The sequence below is a fragment of the Aethalodelphis obliquidens genome, unplaced genomic scaffold (assembly GCF_003676395.1).
Source record: "Aethalodelphis obliquidens isolate GAN/ISIS:26980383/991018 unplaced genomic scaffold, ASM367639v1 scaffold28, whole genome shotgun sequence".
NCBI lineage: Eukaryota > Metazoa > Chordata > Mammalia > Artiodactyla > Delphinidae > Aethalodelphis > Aethalodelphis obliquidens.
In genome coordinates, this window is record NW_020837972.1 from 1,600,833 (window position 1) to 1,615,845 (window position 15,013).

Sequence of the window (15,013 nt, forward strand, 5' to 3'; positions counted from 1 at the left end):
GCAGCTGCTGTGGAAAACAGTATGGCAGTTCTTCAAAAAGTTCAATAGATTTACCATATTACCCAGCAATTCCACTTCTAGGTCTAAACTCAAAAGAATTGAAAGGAGGGATTCAAACAGATTACACACCAATGTTCACAGCAATATTATTTACAATAGCCAAAAGGTGGAAACAACCCAAATGTCCAACAACAGTTGAATGGATTTTTAAAATGTGGTATATACAATGGAATATTATTCAGCCTTAGAAAGGAATGAAATTCTGATACATGTTGCAACATGGATAAACTTGAAAACATTATGTTAAGTGAAATAAACCAGACACAAAAGGACACATATTGCACGATTCCACTTATATGAGGTAGAGATACCTAAAGTAGTCAAATTCATAGCAACAGAGAATAGAATAGAAGTCACCAGGGGCTGGAAGGTAGAAAGAATGGGGAGTTCAATGAGTACAGAGTTTCTGTTCAGGATGATGAAAAATTTTTAGAAATGGGTAGTGGTGATGGTTGTACAACACTGTGAATGCACTTAGTGCCACTGAATTATACACTTAAGAATGGCTGAGATGATGAATTTTATGTAATGTACATTTTGTCACAATAAAAAGTATTAATATTTAAAATACATAGTTTTCAATTCTGTTGCTTCACTAACATAAAAAAGAAGTAAATTTCCCTTTTTCTTTTCAAAGGACTTAATTTATATTGTAGTTTCTTGTCAAGGTTTTATGGAGTTCTGACCAAAATATCTGTAGATAACCCACTTAAAGAAATTCCATTCTGGATCACTCAGGATAGCCTGTGACTTGTTTTTGTGTACAAATTAATGCAAGATTCTGGAAGATTTTGCAAATAAAAGAGGGCAGAATTATTTAAGGACACTGCCACAAGGTGGTGATAGAGATTATAAACAGGTAATAATTTCTCTCAAATTATTTCTTCAGAGCAGCACTAGGGGACACTCTTTTACAAGATTTTACATGAGACTGAAACCACCTAATAGTCCTTTGGTCCTTAATGATTCCAAGGTATCTTTTGTTGACTTCAGATTATAACCTTCATTTCTGAGTGTAACCTGACCCTTTCTTAGCTTTTGGTGTTCTTCAAGGGCTCTGTCCTAGGAGCTTTTTTTTCTTTTTTTAACTTCTAAACACACTCCCTGGATGAACAAATACTTTCTTGTTTCAATTATATTTCTATTCTAACGACTCTTAGATGTATTCCCCCAACCTAGGTTTCACTGGGGAGTTGCAGATCTATACCTCTATGAGCCAGTTCCAATTTGATGTTCCCAGCATACCCAAATGTGAATTCTTTTGCCCGAAACCTATGTCTGTACCTTAGCTAAGTGAATGACAACATCAAATACCTAGATGCTCAAGCCTAAAAACTATGACTCAACCCTGTTCCCTCCCTCATTCCCACATCCATTCTCCTTTCTCAAGTGTCCACTCCTCACTTTATACACATTGTTGTCATCTATGCTTCAGATCAGATCAGCCTCATCTTTTGACTGGATTTCTTCAACCACCAGTCTGCCTGTCACTGGTCTTACCCTTCTCCAGTATGTTCTTTGTATTGCAGCCAGAGTATTATTTTTAGAGTACAAACTTGACTATGTAACTTCCTCAACTGAAATACTTCAGTGGCTCCCCACTGTCCTCAGGATGAAATCCAAACTCCTTACCATAGCCTCAAGATCTGGCTCATGCCTCTTTAGCCACATCTCTAACCATTTTCCCTTACACTTTTATGCATCAGCTATTCTTATCTACTTTAATTAACCTATATTCTCTCTAGCTTTCAGGCTTTTGTAATGTTCCTTCTGCCTGAAACATCCTCCTCCCTTTCCAATTCCTACTCATCTTCTAGACATGGCTTAGTATAAGTTTCTCGAGGAATTATTCCCTGGTTCACCACCAAGTCTGGGTTATGTGCCCATTGTAATATATTCCATATCATTGCATTTATGTATCCACCCCACCCTGCTGTGAGATAATGTGAGGGCAAAGTTGTATCTGCCTAGTTCATTCCATATTTTTTAAGTTTTTTTTTTAAGGTACAATTCAGTAGGTTTTAGTATATTCATGAAGTTTTGCAACCATCACTACCATCTAATTTGAGAAGATTTTCATTACGTGAAAAGAAACTCCATACCCACTAGCAATCACACCTCATTTTCCCCTCGCCTGACTCCTTGCAACCATTAATCTACTTTTCATCTCATGGATTTGCTTATTCCAGACATTTGATATAAATGGAATCATATATAAACTTTTGTGTCTAGTTTAGCTCATTCTTGGATCCTTAGCACCATGACAGTACTGGAATAAAGTAGGTAGGTGCTCAAAAAATATCTGCTGAATCAATAGAGAAGTACTACATGAACAAGGAAAAAGTAAGGGTCTAGAATAGAATTACAGAATTTTAGAAGTAGAAGGAACTTTAAATGTCATCTAGTCCAAACATCTAATTTTCTAGATGAGAAAATCAAGGTCCAGAGAAGTCAATTGACTTACTCAAGGTCAATCAGAACTGAGAATAAAAATCAAGAAAATTTGACTCACAATTTAGGGGTTTTTCTACAATGACTCTGCGTAATGAAATTCCCCTTGCTTTCATTCCATCTAAAATACTGCATTACCAGCACCTTCTTAGTTGTTGGGCTTGCTTGCTTATTTCTAAACATGGTAGGGTCTCTTTTTGGTGTCCTGAAATAAACTGGCTTCAGGAAGGCAAAAAAGATCTAAATAATTATTTTAAATAGCCAGGCTCCTTTCAACCTCTAACTATTCTGTTGCTACTGTCTTTTTCCCTTTGAGCAGGTGTTTTGTGGAGGTCTCCTATTCAAGTACAAACTCTGCTTAATTTTGAAAGCTCACAAGCTGACAGCCCCAGGAGGTATGACTCTACAGATCATGTACTCTCAGAGAATTACTCTGGTATTTTTTTATCACCTTGTTCTGACTCATTATCTAAAACTTAAGAGATATTTCATAACTATGGGTTTTAAGAACAGAACTTTAACTTCCAAATGTCTTTGACATATATTTGCTTGTATATTGGATCCACAAACATCCGAAACTTCACAGGGCATCAATACATTCACTCTTATGCTTGATATGTCTACTCTGTGACAAGGATTATGATCTTGAGAAAAACAAAATTTCTGTGTTTTCTCAGATAAGACTCACTCTGGGCTTACTTCTTGACCTATATCACAATTGCCCTATTTAAAATGGTGGCACAATTACTCTTTTACCCTTTTATGTGTGAATCCAAGATTCAGATAAAAATTAACCAGCTGTTGTTTAGTTTCTGAAGGCCTAAGCCACTTTTTTTTGGGGGGGGGGGTGTAGGTGGCATTCTGAGTGACACACACAAAAAAGTTTCATTACATTTGCCCAAAGACAATAATAGTTGATTTCCTAATACTTTTCACCCATCTTTCCCAATCTTCCAAAACCATTTTTTTGAAACAAGAAAATCCCTTTTCTATCAAATGTATAATGTCCAACAGCTAGATTCTAAAATGCAGCTAGATGACCTTCCATACATGTGTATGGTATGAAGGAGATGGCTTTACTCAAAGGAAGTACCTGTCAACATAAATGGGCTTAAATCAGAGTTGGAAGGGGGAGGAGACATGCTCTAAAACTAATCCAATCCTTTCATTTTAAAGAAAAGTCAATTCAGTGGAGGAAGGATAGTCTTTTTAACAAACAGTGCTGGAACAACAGGACATCCATAGACCAAAAAACCCTGAAAACCTTCAACCTAAATCTGACACCATATACAAATATTAATTCAAAATGGATCATAGATTTAAATGTACAATATAAAACTATTAGTACAAAGAAGAGGAAAGTGAAGTCCAGTAAGGGAACATGGTTTGCTAAAGGTCACCCTGTGACTCAGAGGTTTCACAGAGTTTGCTCCCATAAATTATTATTCTCCATTTTAACAAATCCCATTTGGTCCTGTTAATTCCCCTACTCTGTGCTCACTCAGAGTAAATGGTTTCCACTATATTAATTGGGTATTTATTCATGCTCTTTTGGTTTTTTAATATCTTCTTCAGGCTACTTCAATTATTCATTCTATTCAACATTTACTGGGCGACTACCACGTGCTAGTCTTCGTGTAGGCTTACAAAGATGTAAAATACTGTTCCTACCTCAAGAGATTTATGGCCCAATGGGGGAGAAATTAGATTATTATCCTAATCAGTTTAAAACTCCTTTATGGGCAAGAACTGTACTTTTTCTTCATTTTCATCAGCCAAGTAACATGATGTACTGCACACCAAGTCCAGTGCTCTGCACAATTGAACACATTTCGGTGATTGGTTAATCTTGAGTTTCAAGACACTCTCTCCCCTGCACTGTTTGGGGAACTAAAGTCCATGAGATTAAACGGCAAATCCTGGATAAGGCGAAAGAGGAGCTGAGGTCATCCTGTGGGGACTCACACCTCTTGGTGTGCGCCAGCCATTGATTCTCACAGAACACCTCAATGGCTGGAGAAAACCTGACCTAGAAGATAGATAGCCCTCCCCCACAAAGCTCCCGATCCGACTGGTTGCAACACGCAGGTGTCGGCCGGAATAAGAGCTTGGCTGCCGACTGCCCGCTGCTGCGTCCTCACCTGGACTGATTCCTTCTTTTCCACCACCATTTCAATTTAAAAGCTACCTTGATAGTGGGAATGTGAGTGTTCCCAGTACAATTCTCTCCACCCCCGCACCCCACCCCCAGTAAATGTGAAATTTTTCATCATCAAGCGTTGGGGAGAGGGGTGGGGAATGCTACCTAGGGGTTCCTCTTTGTCCTTCCCCTCAGCCCCGGCCTTCCCGCTACTCCTCAGAATACTTCGGGCCTCACAGAAATACTTTCAAATCAAACTTAAAGCCTCGAGGAAAAAGAAACGTAAAGGGAAAAAAATAACCTAAGAGGAAAAAAAAAAACCCGAAAACTCTAAGAGAACTAACGACGCTCAAGCGCCGTTTTTCTCCGTATGCCTCCCATCTGGACAGCCCTCACCTCAGAGGGTCGACACCTCCCAGTGAGAGGGACTCAACGGCCTTTTCCGGCTCAAACTCTCCCTCGGGCTTAAGAATAAGCAACGAGACCTTCCTGGGCGGGGCGAGACGCGTCATGAATAATTCATTACTTCTGCTCGCCTGATCGGCCCGCCTCGCTCGGTCTCATGAATATGCAAAAAGAGGCGAGCGACGGCTAACGCGCCCCCAGCAAGCCCCGCCCTCCACGCCTGGCCTCCTGGCGCCCGTGAGGAGGTGGTTCCCTGCTCACCTGCCGTCAGGCCTCCGGCTCCAAGGCTCTCCTCCGGCGTTTCCCGCCCTTCCGAGGGTTCGCCGGGCGCTCCCGGGCCTGAGGGACCCGCACCGAGCTCGAGGCGCCGCACACGGACCCCGACGGGGCCTTCGGCTCGGGGCTGCTCCGCCTGGGCAACCCTTACGTCGAGGACAGCCTGCTGCCAGCCTCCCTGAGGAGACGCCTGCCCGCCGAGGTGAGGGGGGGGGCGGGGAGGACTTCGCGGGCCCGGAGGGGCCTGGGTTAGAGCCTGCGGGGTCGTGGGGTTAATGCGGGCCAAGGGCCCGCCGGGGGTGGGGGGTGTGGGGTGTGGGAGGGGAGGCTAGAGCCTGGAGGGACCGGGTCAACGCAGAAGGGCGGTAGAGGCCCAGAGGACAGAGGTTTCGCCCGCGGGAGGGCATCTCTCCACTTCTTCCCTGTATGGACCCCCACTTTGCATTATTTTTAATATTCATTGGTTATTATGGAAGTAAAACACGAATATGTGCTCCTCTTACACTGCCTCCTAACCTGGTCCCCTGCGCAGAGGCAACCCCAGTGAGCAGTTGGGTGTGGGTCTCCGCAGGTCCCTTTCCAACGGGTTCAGCTACACATCTAGTATCTTGTGGGGCTTCTCAGCGGTTTGTGGAGCCCCTGGAACCTCTGCAGTGGGCTTTCCTGAGAGAGTGGATGAAGCAGTGGGTCACTTGAAACCTGTTTTTACTTTGTTTCCACAGTAAAGGAAAACAAAAAAGATTCAAGTTTGTAAAAACATGAGTTTATAACCTAATGACTAAAACCAAACTTCGGGCAGTAAATTCCTTTAGTGCAGGTTTTCTCAATCTCAGTAGTAGTACCCTCCCCACCTCAAATCATTTGACAACCCAAAATGTCTCCAGACGTTGTCAAATGTCCCCTGGGGGACAAAATGGCCCTTAGTCAAGAACTACAGCTGACCCTTGAACAACTGGGGGGTTGGGGGTGCTGGCAGTCTGCACAGTCAAACATCTGCCTGTAAATTTGTAGCCGGCCCTCCTTATCTGAGGTTCGGCATCCAAGATTTAAACCAGCTGTGGATTGTGTAGCATTACTGTAGTATTTATTGAAAACAATCCACGTGTAGGTGGACCCGCGCAATTCAAACCGGTGTTGTTCAAGGGTCATCTGTACTGCTTTAATTCTGTACTTTCCAGAAGTAACTGCTCTTTAAAACAACCATGCAGATGATCTGTCTGCTCCAGCCCTTTCCAGCCTCGGCATTTTCCTGCTTCCCTCGAGCTGAACCACTAGCCCCTGTGTGCTGGCTGTGCTCACTTGAGGTCCCAGTCAGCTAACCACTACCATCTCCAAAGGGCCTTCCCTATGTTGAAGTCCACCCCCCACCACACCGCATGCACACACACACAGAGTTATTCTCTCTCATTATCCTCTGTTTTCTTCCTAGAACTAATCACAATCTGGATTTCATTTATTTGTTAACCTGTTTTTCTTTCTTCACCACCTAGAATGCAAGTAAGCTTCATTAGAGGCCTGATCTCTTCAGGTCACCCCAGGATCCCCAGTGCCCAGCACAGTAATCAATAAACTTGGTGGACTGAGACAATAAATTACCCTCTCTTCCTCCCAAGAGTTTCTGTGGGGTTTCTCCTACTCCTTTCCATCCACATTCCCTTCTGGGCTCCTCTGTGACTTTTGTTTAGAACTAAAATGGATGAATGAGCTCCTAGGAACTGCGGGTGAAGCCTTCACTTTTCCCACTGACTTATCCACTCTTTGAGGGCAGAAACTGTCCTTTACTATGTTCATTGAAGGTATTCATATTGTTGAATGAACTAATTGATGACTTAAGGAAAAATATTAGACAATTAAAAATTGATCATGCTAAAAGGGGCTTTAGAAATTATCAAAGAACTTCACAGATAAGAGTTTAGGTAATTTGCTCAAGGTCCCCAGGCTTGTTGAGAGGCCAAGTCACAGGTGGAACCCATGGTATCACACCTCTCATTTCAAGGCTCTTTCTTATCTCCAGCCAGTCTAGTTTCTGATTACTTTTCTGTGAACCTGACTTACAGCTCAAACAGAAAAATCCCAAGACTTTTTTTTTTTTTTTTTGGCTGCTTTGGGTCTTCATTGCTGAGCATGGGCTTTCTCTAGTTGTGGTGAGTGGGGGCTACTCTTCGTTGCGGTGTGCAGGCTTCTCATTGCGGTGACTTCTCTTACAGAGAAGCCTGCACACCGTAAGGAAGAGGTGGCTTCATTTGAGGAGCATGGGCTCTAGGCGTGCGGGCTTCAGTAGTTGTGGCGCACAGGCTGAGTTGCTCCGTGGCCTGTGGGATCTTCCCGGACCTGGGCTCGAACCCGTGTCCCCTGCTTTGGCAGGCTGATTCTTAACCACTGCGCCACCAGGGAAGTTCCAAGACTTACTTCTTGTCAACTAAAAGCTTTTGAGTTTGTATTTTTCATCTTTTGATTAAATCCAGCCCTGGATTTTGATTAAATCCAGCCCTTTTGATTAAATCCAGCCCTAATAAACTCAAAAGTGCTATATGGTATTCAAACAATTTTCCATTTTCTTTTATGCGTTTCAGTGCTAAGCGATTGGAAATTGTCCCTGTCAAAACAAAGTATCTTGTTTGTTTTGGAATGGAAAAATGTACATTGTAGGAGAAAGTGATCATTGTTTAGAAATTTCCAAATAACCAGTTGTTAGTTTTGCCAAATCCTGTATCCAGCAGTAAAATAACATGTGAAACAGATGAAAATGTGGGGGGGGGGGGGGGGGGGAGGATCTTTTTTGACTTTTCATTGCCTAAAGTTGACCTTTCTCTCTTTAGACACGTGTGTTTCCTTTTTACGCTGTGTACCTGAAACAGTTGTCACTCATTAGTTTCTAGTTAGACCCTTGCTTTTTGAGAACTAAAGACCATTCAGGGTTCCTTCTTTCCTCTTCTTGATCATTTTATATAGGTAGCACCTGGTTAATAGAGTCTTGTGGAGTCATGCTCTCAGCTTTTACAATTTTGCACTTTTTTTCTGAGGTGTGTGACAGCACACTGCATCACAGGAAGTAGAGATAGCTTTTGTCTGACTCATTGAAACTTTCCCCCATTGAATTCCATTTAACCCTGGAAATCTTTTCTAAAAGATGGTTTACTCGAGGGTTATCAAAATAGACATATCAAATATAAAATGTATTCTCAGGAAGACATCTCTAAATCTTTCTCTCTCTTCAGTGCACATAATCATGATACCAAATACAGAGAAAAGAGATTGAGGTTTGGGGAGCAACTACTCTTAACATCATCAAAACTTCTAGTCATCATAAAGCTGACACCACCGTATTTATTCATTCATCAAACATTTATTTTGCACCTACCATTTATAAAGCACTCTGCTTGGCCTTGTGGGGACCAGAGAGATAATGACTTGGTCCCTGAGCTGTGGAAGTTTACAGTTTAGTAGGAGAGGGAGACCTGTAAACACATTACTCACATAGAAAATAATTTGCAAATATTAATGGAGGTATAAATTATGATAGAGTGTAGAGAAGGAAGGTATGCATTGTGAATGGGGAATCAAGACAGCTTCACAAAGGAGGTGGCATTTTAGGAGGAGAATGTGTATATATAATTTCCTTTGCACATTTTTTGGCAGTGGTTTAGGCCACTTCAAACCAATAAAAGCAGACATTTTGCTCACCGCTTTAGAATTAGGAAAGAAAAGAAGATGTAAGATCCTTTCTTTCCACTCTTGTCAGCAACAAGCTTCTGAAAGCTAAATGTTGCCTTTGCAATCCCAGGTGCCTCACTCATGGTTAAGAGGAGAGCTCCAGCTACATTATTTTGAGCCCACTCATTTCTGCGTTAGGGTGTTATTTTCATTGGGGCATACATTATACAGTAGCCATGTGATTTTTTGTTTTTGGATCAGTGGTGTTTATAGAAGCGTTTATGAATTTGAAATCCTAGAATTTTAAGTATTACAGGGAAGGAAAGAGAGGCAAATGATTGAAGTTTTTAATCAAGCCTCTGTGTGTAAATTGGCTATGCTGCCTTACTAATTTAGGTATTTTTTAGAGAGAAAGGCAAAGATAAAGAATTGACAACTTGGCTTTAGCTTCTGAACTTGATCTATTTTTTGGCAGCCAAAGAGAAGCCAGTCAATAGGAAATAAGTGCCGACTATAAAATCTAAACATATGCTCCTGCTGCTTCTGCCCATACACTGTCAACCTAGAAAATATAATTCCATGCGTAGGTAGCAGTTTATTATGGCGTTCATGCCCACTCAAGAGTTGCATATCAATTTCTGCATCCTTTGAATTGATCTTTTCTGACTGGCAGAAGAATCTCCATGTGGATTGTGTGTTTCTGGGGAAAGCCTAGGGTTTAACGAATTGGAACGGGAAATGACAGAGGCTGTAAGTGACAGGCTGCTGCCTGCTTGAGTGCCCCGACTAAAAAATAATGTCAAGGAAGATATTGAATGCTCAAACATTATAGAAATGTTCTATTTGGCTACTTAGTTGCGTTTTCTGCTGACTGTGATGTTTTGTTGACATGTAAGATTATGTTATTCCTCTTAATGTTTATCATTTAATAGAAAAGATTTCAAATGAAGTAGTTTTTAAACTGCCTTTCTGTGATTGCAACTTGGTACCTCTGTACAGAGATCTGAGAGGAGGTGATGTTCAAAATTTGCCACACTACTGACAGCCCATATTTTGAGGCCCTTTACTTTCTACACATTTTGGTGCTTGGAAAATGACAGTTACCAAAAATGGTTTAGAACTCCTATGAGAACATAGTCCAACCTCAGCCCCATGAGGGGCTTTTCTTCCCCTTCCTTTAGTTTATACTAACCTAATGATAAATGTGTAAGTACTAACCTCTGACTGAGACGGTGCCTAATTTAAGATTCAGAATACTTATGATCTTAGCATGAACTGAATGTAACGATACAAGACATCTGAGGCAGGCGTTTCTAACAACTCTCCTCATTAAACAAACAAAACCCAATTCCCTCCTGCCAAGAGAAAGGTTAAACAACTGGAAAGTGAGACATTACACAGAAATTACCAACATAGCTTTAAAAATGAAAGGGAGAAAGAATTGCAAGAAGACATCACTTAGAGGTTTGCTATAACTTACACCTAGGAAAGCTATACCAGAAAGCCAGATTTCTTTGAAAGTCATATTCTCAAATGTGCCAGGGGCTATGTTAGCCTCAGTCATGTTAGTGCATAGCACAGAAGATTTACCGTAGTTAGAGGCATTGGGAGAATTTAAAGTATGACCTCATCAATAACCTGTGGATATACCCCCCACCAACCTTTATTTGTTGAAGAGTGACTAGGCATAAGACTTACTCAATAAACACATTGAGTGAATGCACATATGTTATTGGAAGAATCCCAAATACCCAAGCAATTAACTGGGATACGTTCAAATTATGCATAATGGATTGATCTTTGAAAAGATGCATTGAAAACTTCCTATTTCTGTTGATAATATTTTTTTTCCATTTATCTAATTTGAAACCATTATCTGTATGTTAACTTTTTAAAATATTTATTTATATTTATTTTGGCTGCGCCAGGTCTTAGTTGCGGCTTGTGGGATGGGATGGATCTTCGTTGTGGCATGCGGGCTCTTAGTTGTGGCATGCATGCTGCGGGATCTAGTTCCCCGACCAGGGATCGAACCTGGGTCCCCTGCACTGGGAGCACAAAGTCTTACCCAGTGGACCACTGGGAAGTTCCTGTGTGTTAACTTTTTATTCAGGTATAGTGTACATACAGAAAAACATCCTCTTTTTTCTTTTTATTGAGGTATAGTTGATTTACAGTATTATATTAGTTTCAGGTGTACAACATAGTGATTCAGAGTTTTAGATTATACTCAGTTTAATTATTATAAAATATTGGCTGTATTCCCAGTGCTGTACAATATGTCCTTGTAGTTTATTTTGTATATAGTAGTTTGTACCTCTTAATCTCCTACCCCTATGTTGCCCCTCCCTCCTTCTCTCTCCCCTCTGGTAACCACTAGTTCTCTATATCTGTGAGTCTTTTTCTATTTTGTTATATTCATTTGTTTGTTTTATTTTTTAGATTCCATATATGAGTGCTAACATATATTTGTCTTTCTCTGACTTATTTCACTAAGCGTAATACTATTCAGGCCCATACATGTTGTTACAAAGGGCAAAATTTTATTCCTTTTTATGCTGAGTAGTATTCCAGTAGTATTATGTGTATATGTGTGTGTATCACATCTTCTTTATCCATTCATCTGTTGATGGACACTTAGGTTGCTTCCATGTCTTGGCTATTGTAAACAATGCTGCTATGAACACTGGGGTGCATTTATCTTTTGGTGTTTTTTTTTTTTTTTTTTTTTTAGCAGTACGCGGGCCTCTCACTGTTGTGGCCTCTCCCATTGCGGAGCACAGGCTCCGGACGCACAGACTCAGCGGCCATGGCTCACGGGCCCAGCCGCTCCGCGGCATGTGGGATCTTCCCGGACCGGGGCACGAACCCGTATCCCCTGCATTGGCAGGCGGACTCTCAACCGCTGCGCCACCAGGGAAGCCCCCCATGAACATGTTATATCTTTCCATCTGTTTGTGTCATCTTCAGTTTCTTTCATCAGAGTCTTATAATTTTCCAAGTACAGGTCTTTTACCTCCTTAGTTAGATTTATTCCTAGGTATTTTATTCCTAGATATTTTATTCTTTTTAATGCAATGGCAAATGGGATTCTTTTTTTTTTAATTTTTACAAAAACTTTATTTTTGGCTGTGTTGGGTCTTCGTTGCTGCACGCAGGCTTTCTCTAGTTGCGGCGAGCAGGGGCTACTCTTTGTTGCTGTGCAGAGGCTTCTCACTGCTGTGGCTTCTCTTATTGTAGAGCATGGGCTCTAGGTGCATGGGCTTCGGTAGTTGCAGCATGTGGGCTCAGTAGTTGTGACATGTGGGCTCTAGGGTGCATGGGCTTCAGTAGTTGTGGTGCACGGGCTCAGTAGTAGTGACTCGTGGGCTCTAGAGTGCAGGCTCAGTAGTTGTGGTGCATGGGCTTAGTTGCCCTGCGGCATGTGGGATCTTCCCGGACCAGGGATCGAACCTGTGTCCCCTAAATTGGCAGGCGGATTCTTAACCTCTGCACCACCAGAGAAGTCCTGGGATTCTTTTCTTAATTTCCTTTTCTGATCATTCATTGTTAGTGTATAGCAATGCAACAGATTTCTGTATATTAATTTTGTATCCTGCAACTTTACCAAATTCATTGATGAGCTCTAGTAGTTTTTTGCTGGTGTCTTTAGGATTTTCTATGTATAGTATCATGTCATCTGCAAACAGTGACAGTTGTACTTCTTACTTTCCAATTTAGATTCATTTTATTTCTTTTTCTTGTCTAATCATGTGGCTAGGACTTCCAATACTATGTTGAATAAAAGTGGCAAGAGTGGGCATTCTCGTCTTGCTCCTGATCTTAGAGGAAATGCTGTCAGCTTTTCACCATTGAGTATGATGTTAGCTGTCGGCTTATATATGGCCTTTATCATGTTGAGGTATGTTCCCTCTATGCCCACTTTGTGGAGAGTGTTTATCATAAATGGATGTTTAATTTTGTCCAAATCTTTTTCTATATCTATTGGGATGATCATATGATTTTTATTCTTCAGCTTGTTAATGTGGTGTATCACATTGATTGATTTGTGGGTATTGAACCATCCTTGCATCCCTGGGCTAAATCCCACTTGATCATGGGATATGATCCTATCAGTGTGTTGTTGAATTTGGTTTACTGATATTTTGTTGAGGATTTTTTGCATTTATGTTCATGAGTGATATTGCCTGTAATTTTCTTTTTGTGTGATATTTTTGTCTGGTTTTGGTATCAGAAGGACGCTGGCCTTGTATGAGTTTGAAGTGTTCCCTCCTCTGCAGTTTTTTTGAATAGTTTGAGAAGACTTGGTTTTAACTCTTCTCTAAATATTTGGTAGAAGTCACCTGTGAAGCCATCTAGTCCTGGACTTCTGTTTGTTGGGATTTTTAAAAATTACCTATTCAATTTAATTACTGGTAATTGGTCTGTTCATGTTTTCTATTTCTTCCTGGTTGAGTCTTGGGAGATTGTACATTTCTAGAAATTTGTTCATTTCTTCTGGGTTGTCCATTTTATTGACATATAGTTGTTTGTAGTAATCTTATCCTTTGCATTTCTGTGGTGTTGGTTGTAACTTCTCCTTTTTCATTACTGAGTTTATTGATTTGAGCCCTCTTTCTTTTTTTCCTGAGTCTAGCTAAAGGTTTATCCATTTTATTTATCTTATCAAAGAACTAGTTCTTAGTTTCATTGATCGTTTCTATTGTTTTTTTAAGTCTCTATTTATTTCTGCTCTGATCTTTATGATTTCTTTTCTTCTACTAACGTTGGGTTTTGTTTGTTGTTCTTTTTCTAGTTCCATTATGTGTAAGGTTCAGTTGCTTATTTGAGTTTTTTATTGTTTCCTGAAGTAGGCTTGTATAACTATAAACTTCCCTCTCAGAACTACTTCCCTCTCAGAACAGATTTTGGACTGTTGGATTTTCATTTTCATTTGTCTCCAGGTATTTTAAAATTTTTTCTTTGATTTCTTCAGTGGTTGTTTAGTAGTATATTGTTTAGCCTCCACATGTTTGTGTTTTTTGCAGTTTTTTCTTGTAGTTGATTTGTGGTTGGAAAAAGCACTGTGGTTGGAAAAAGATTCTTGATATGATTTAAGTTTTCTTAAATTTACTAAGACTTGTGGCCTAGCATGTGATCTATCCTGGAGAATGTTTCATGTGCACTTGAAAAGAATGTGTATTCTGCTGCTTTTGGATGGAATGTTTCGTATATATTCCATTTGGTCTATATCTCTAAGGCAGTGTTTTCATATTGATTTTCTATCTGGATGATCTGTCCATTGATGTAAGTGGGGTGTTAAAGTCCCCTACTATTATTGTGTTACTGTCACTCTCTCTCTTTATGTTGGTTAATAATTTGCATTATGTATTTAGGTGCTCCTGTGTTGGGTGCATATATATTTACAATCGTTATATTTTCTTGGATTGATTCTTTCTTTGTCTCTTATTACAGTCTTTGTTTGAAAGGCTATTTTGGCTGCTATAAGTATTGCCACCCTGGCTTTCTTTTGATTTCCATTTGCTTGGAGTACCTTTTTCCATCCCCTCACTTTCAATCTATGTCTGTCTTTAGATGTGAAGTGAGTCTCTTGTAGGCAGCATATATATATGGGTCTTGTTTTTGTATCCATTCAGCTACCCTGTGTCTTTTTATTGGAGCATTTAGTACATTTACATTTAAAGTAATTATTGATAGGTATGTACTTAGTGCCATTGTTAATTGTTTCGGAGTTGTTTTTGTAGTTCTTTTTTTGTTTCCTTTCTTCTTTTGTTCTCTTCCCTTGTGATTTGATGACTATCTTTTATATTTGATGTTGGGATTCCTTTTTCTTTTCTGTGCATATATCTGTTACAGATTTTTGGTTTGTGGCTACCATGAGATTTATATATAGCAACTTATATGTATATGTGATCATTTTAAGTTGCTGATCTCTTAATTTCAAATGCATTTTAATGACCCTGAATTTACACTCCCCTCCCCTACAGTTTACTGGTTTTGACATCATATTTTACACCTCTTTGTTTT

At 40.3% G+C, this 15,013-nt stretch overlaps 1 long non-coding RNA gene across 2 annotated transcripts in view; it reads left to right on the top strand.

Annotated features, from left to right (window-relative positions):
• The first annotated feature begins 4,709 nt into the window (after positions 1 to 4,709).
• Positions 4,710 to 15,013, top strand: part of LOC113629695 (uncharacterized) — a 46,324-nt gene continuing 36,020 nt past the window's right edge. The window contains exon 1 of one of the 2 annotated variants that reach the window (XR_003436662.1): positions 4,710 to 5,534. This is a non-coding gene — a long non-coding RNA (uncharacterized LOC113629695). The remainder of the gene's footprint in view (positions 5,535 to 15,013) is intronic. The other variant, XR_003436661.1, reaches the window with a different exon arrangement.